Here is a 5,510-nt window from a genome sequence, read left to right as displayed (position 1 = left end):
CTTGTGGAGTGAAGAGGAAACTGACAACACACAGACAAACAGACAGACGTTATATTTATTTAATTAGATATAGTTCACACACAAGACATAGGTACCTTTTAGCTAAAGACGATCAATCTCTGACTGCCTGAAATTATTAAAAAGATTTACATTTAGTCATTTAGCAGACGCTTTTATGCAAAGCGACTTACAAATAAGGACAATGGAAGCAATCAAAAACAACAAAAGAGCAATGATATACTAGTGCTATAGCAAGTCTCAGTTAGCTTAACCACAGTACACGTAGCGAGGGCTTTTAATAAACATAACATGAGAAAACATGAATATTTTACAGGATCTCCAGGAGGCCACTCCTTAAACACGTCAGTGCTCCATTTTAAAGCAGAGAGTCGAGGATTGTCAGTAAACAGAATGAAACCTACAATGAACCAGTCAGACACCAGATGTGTCTTGGTAAGAATACTTTTTTCTACTTTTTTCTTTCTCATTTAAAAAAAAAAAAAATTAATTGTCAGCTATTTTGTGAATTTACAAATACTAAATTGTCAGTTTAGTATAATTATATTTATGAAGAAAGTATAAAACTGGAAATTTTAGACAGTATTTTGTTGTTGGATTAAAGAGTTGTTAGATTATTAAAATAATGTGATGCATTTATTAACCGGTAACTAGCATGTAAATAAATTCACACTGGAATGATTTAAAATGATTTTGTTCCAGTTTTTGGTTTCCAAAGTGTTTTTATTATTATTATTATTATTATTATTATTATTATTATTATTATTATTATTATTATTATTATATTTTCTTGTACTGTTCCCAATCCATGAATTAGGCATATGTAATTTGAGATTTACACTGAAAAAAAAAATAATAATTTAAATCTCCAGGCAATATTTGTGGCTGCATCGAGTACTCTATGTGTAGCAGCATGCCCAGAGAACCATTTCCAAGTTCAAGAAAACCTGTGCTGCTTGAACTGCCAAAATGGTAAATTCTACAGAGATAATCTGAAAATGAAGGATACCACTGTGAATCAATAAATAATCATACAATTCAAATCTACAGGTGAGTATGTTGCTCGCAACTGCTCTGAGGGACCCAGAGGCCACATTGGTGTGCTATGTAATCTATGCCGCAGATGTGATGGTATGCAACAATTCATTTCATGAATGTTTACACAACTAATATTGAAATAAGATATATTGCTCTAACAACAATAACCCCCCCCCCCTCCACAAACTATAGAAATTGGAGAGATAACTGTTTCCAATTGCACACGGTTTTCAGACACACAGTGTGCCAGCATACACAGTAAGTATTGCACTTACCTTGCAATTTTGTCAGTTTTTCAAACATTATATGACTGTGTTGAGTGGGGTGGGGTCAAGAGCCATGGGAACAGAGTGAGGCCGGGGGAGTAATGAGAATGTGCGACATCTGCACCACTCACCGGCCTCGAGTCCCACTGAGGATCTCCGGAAGGATTAAAGGTGGAGTATTGACAGTGTTGGACGAGAGAGGACCAGGCATGAATTTTTTTGTGTTTTGGTTCTTTTTGTGTGCGACAGTCGTCCGCGAAGGGCTGTCGCGCTATTTTGTGTTTATTTTATTATTAAAGTTTTATTTGAAAGTTCACCGGTTCCTGCCTCCTACTTCCTGTGACTATAAACTGTATTACACTGGTGCCGAAATCCAGGAAGAAGGAGGCGGGAACTGGCGAACATTTAAATAAAAGTGTAATAATAAAATAAACACAAAAGAGCTCCATCGCAAGACTCTTGGCCCCGCCCCACAATGACATGTATGCCTTGTAACTTCTCTTGAAATGTTTCTTTAGTAGAAATTGTTATATTATTGTGTCTGCTCTCACAACATTTGTCACTATTGTGTTACTCAAAGAAACTTTGAAATATATTTCATATAATTAGGTTTGGCAACTAAAGTGAAAATAATTATTAAATGACTTTCAATCGGCTTCCTGTAAACTGGTTTGGGGTGGGCTTATAAAATCATAAACCCTGATAATTTTTATCATGGCAGTTATACACATCTCCTGATAGTAATCTTGGCTGAAATATGTTTTTCACTAGACCAATCTTTAAGAACTGAATTTCATAATCCTTAACATCCCTGTAGATGAGGTTTCTTGACTATTTGTTAAATTGCATGTATTTGTGTACTATGCACATTCTTTCTAATCATCACCCTCTCTCTTCTCCTTTATGAAAAGTGCAACAGATAACCTTGTAAGTTTCTTTTTTATTATCCTCTTTGCTTTGCAAAAACTAAATTGATGGCAAGTTTAATTTCTAATAAAATATTAAACAAATCCTCAGGTATGGTTGCTCACCTGTGATAGCCGCTGTTGTCCTTCTGGCTGTGTTTCTGGCAGCCTGCTTTTTTTGCAGAATCAGTAAATCAGGTGAATCTAATGGAAGCTCTGCAGGTAAACAAATAAATTTCTCTTCATTCTGTACTTCTGTTTTTGTTACATTAAAACAAACACTATTTAAACATTAATGAAATATTGACTGAATGTGTGTTGATGGTCTTTTTCTTTTCTTTTCTATTATTTTTTTTAAGGAGATCCATTGCATATCTCCATATAAAAGATTCAGAGAGTGTGAAGAAAATCTTAAATCAGGAAAAAGGCCATCATCAAATACTGTATATCATCATTCAAAGATTAATTAAAATGAGAAATACTGCAGTATATTTTTTATAATATACAATATTTGTAATATTTTATTTTAAGTCTTATATTAAAGACCAATTCTAGCTGTTAACTAACTATTCAAGTCCAATTACCTTTATTTATATAGTGCTTTATACAACACAGATTGTGTCAAAGTATCTTTACAGTTAAGAAATAGTGTAATGCAAACAAGATTCAATACTGCTATAAAGCAGTTCTAAAAAGAGGACAATAGTAAACAGTAACAACCTATTGACTATTATTATTATTTTGTATTTTTATTTTGTTTTATTTATTTCTTTTGCCTCAATGTACTCCTAATTTGCTAGTTTAATAATTAATAGTGTGAATTGGTCCTTAAATATATAGGTGTGTGCACATCTGTTTATTTCATATTTAGAAATGTATCTATGTTCAAAAATACCTGCTGCATGATGCTGCTCTTTTATTTTATATTATTTCATTAAGACGAAATGAAAAAAAAAATTGGAACATATCTATAGTATCTATAGTATTTTTGTATCAGATATTTTTACTTTAACAACTTATATATGACCCTGGACTATAAATCCAGTCTTAAGTCGCTGGGGTATATTTGTACCAATAGCCAAAAAATACATTGTATTGGTCAAAATGATAGATTTTTCTTTTATGCCAAAAATTATTCGGATATTAAGTAAAGATCATGTCCCATGAAGATATTTTGTAAATTTCCTACCATAAATATATCAAAACTTAGTTTTTGATAAGTAATATGCATTGCTAAGAACTTAATTTGGACAATTTTAAAGGTGATTTTCTCAGTATTTCAATTTTTTTTTGCACCCTTAGATTCCAGATATTCAAACTGTTCAAAAGAAATTCAAAACATACATCAATGGAAAGCTTATTTATTCAGCTTTTATGTGATGTATAAATCTCAATTTTGGAAAATTGACACTTAAGACTTTCTCTTGTATATGTAAATTTTATTTGTACTAATTGGATGTTGGAAATTGCTCCTTGTATTAATTGTTGTCTTGAAATTGCTAAATGTTTTACCAGACTGTCTTTTGTTTAATTTGAACTTTTAATACAAGTGACTGTGAATCTACAATTATTTAGCCCAACATCTTATGAACAAAATTTGTTCTGATGCAGTGTCATGTTTCTGACAATAGAATACCTTATCTAAATTGCCTTTTAAATGTTGATGACTGAATTTGATGACTGCCTAGACAAAAATAAAATTGTACCATTTTATGTCAGTCCTTGTGTGTTCATGTGTCTTTAATTGTATTGTACATTTAAAGTACAAGTTAATTGGTTAATGTGCACAAGTATTTTACTGCTATCTGGTAATTGTTTAAACCTGGCTTTGAACTTTTTTTGCTTTAAATTTCTTCCCTTCTTTCATCTGTACTTTTATCTCTATTTTATTCTTTTCTCTTGGATCACTAAGACAGTTCTGTCTTTTTTCAGGATCACTACGATATTAACAACAGACATACAGCTACACTTTGAGCCCTCCCTGTCTACTTGCGCGAAGATGACTCTGTGTTTTTCAAGATGTGGAATGTAGGTTTTTATACATCTCATTTGAATTTGAATGTTATTTATCTGATTTTGCTTATGAAGTTCTCTAATGTTTTTCAGACTGAAGAGGTGGATGAGCCAGACATTGCAGATTCAGCTCATGTCAGCATGGTGAATGGAGACTCGAGTTCCACTGTTCAGTTTGACCCTGCTGGGATTGCTATTGTGCTGGAAGGTGACATTGTTCTAAGGGACATTTCCAGGTTGGCTGATGCTTTTCTTTTGATGTTTGGTTTGATATATGCATTACATCTCAACTACCCCAAAGAGCTGACCCACACCTTTAACTTCATCCAAAAAGTCTTACTGGGTTTGGATGACTCAAAGCCACTAACACCCAGATTGCTGAGTCTAAAAAATGAGCTACTGATTAAGGAGTAAGAGTAATGGATGTACGAGTGCGATACAATTTATTTTCTGTTCTTTTCAGTTGTTGTGACTACTGTATTTGACCTATTACACACTGAGCTCAAGATTTTAAATTTCCCAGTGAAGTGGAGAAATGCATTTTCATTTAAGTATTTACTGGGAATGCATTACTGAATGCCACTAGCACCCAGATTGCTGTCAAAATTTTCTGGATAAACAAGAGACTGTTTATTGTATTTTATTTCACTTGTTGTGACTAATATTGTTACAGTCTGTTGTTATACTTATCTTAAATTTAGAAATTTTTCAGAACACAGATTTTGTGTTCATCTAGTATTAACTGGGATTGCGTTACTGAAAGCCACTAGCACCCAGATTGCTGTTTAAATTTTCTGGATGCACAAGAGACTGTTAATTTTCTTTTTTCACTTGTTGTGACTTTAATATTGTTACAGTCTGTTGTAATACTTATCTCAAATGTAGAAATTTTGCAGAACATAGATTTTGTGTTCACTTAATAAATACTGGGATTGCTTTACTGAAATGCCACTAGCACCCAGATTGCAGTTTAAAAAAATAATTTACTTGTTAGAGTTTTTCCTGTATCTCTGGATGCACTAGTTTTTTACACCTCTGTCCTTTACATTTGTTGTGTCTCATACGGTTACATTATTCATAGGTCTGTTATAATGCTGCAAAAAATGGCTTTTGCAAAATAAAACGTACTTTCATATACTGAAAAAAAAGATTTGTTGGATTTACTCAATTGAATTATGGACATTGGTTCCACACATTCAGTTTGAGTTCAGAGTATCCTATGCATTTATGTGGTTTCATTATAATACGGTTGTGTTAATCATATGCAATT

General features: G+C 32.6%; 2 long non-coding RNA genes across 3 annotated transcripts; both read left to right on the top strand.

Annotated features, from left to right (window-relative positions):
• The first annotated feature begins 313 nt into the window (after positions 1-313).
• On the top strand, positions 314-1,444 carry LOC132126739 (uncharacterized). Its single transcript, XR_009427443.1, has 4 exons — positions 314-453; positions 891-990; positions 1,069-1,149; positions 1,249-1,444. It is a non-coding gene; the product is annotated as an uncharacterized LOC132126739 (long non-coding RNA).
• A 429-nt stretch (positions 1,445-1,873) lies between these two features.
• LOC132126375 (uncharacterized) lies at positions 1,874-3,943 on the top strand. Of its 2 annotated transcripts, XR_009427378.1 has the most exons (3): positions 1,874-2,249; positions 2,340-2,449; positions 2,587-3,943. It is a non-coding gene; the product is annotated as an uncharacterized LOC132126375 (long non-coding RNA). The 2 variants fall into 2 exon arrangements; XR_009427377.1 differs by lacking the exon at positions 1,874-2,249 and having other exon boundaries at positions 2,260-2,449.
• The last annotated feature ends 1,567 nt before the right edge of the window (positions 3,944-5,510 follow it).

The sequence above is a fragment of the Carassius carassius genome, chromosome 44, assembly GCF_963082965.1.
Source record: "Carassius carassius chromosome 44, fCarCar2.1, whole genome shotgun sequence".
NCBI lineage: Eukaryota > Metazoa > Chordata > Actinopteri > Cypriniformes > Cyprinidae > Carassius > Carassius carassius.
Note: the sequence above shows the minus strand (reverse complement) of the source record. Positions and strands in the feature narration are given on the sequence as shown.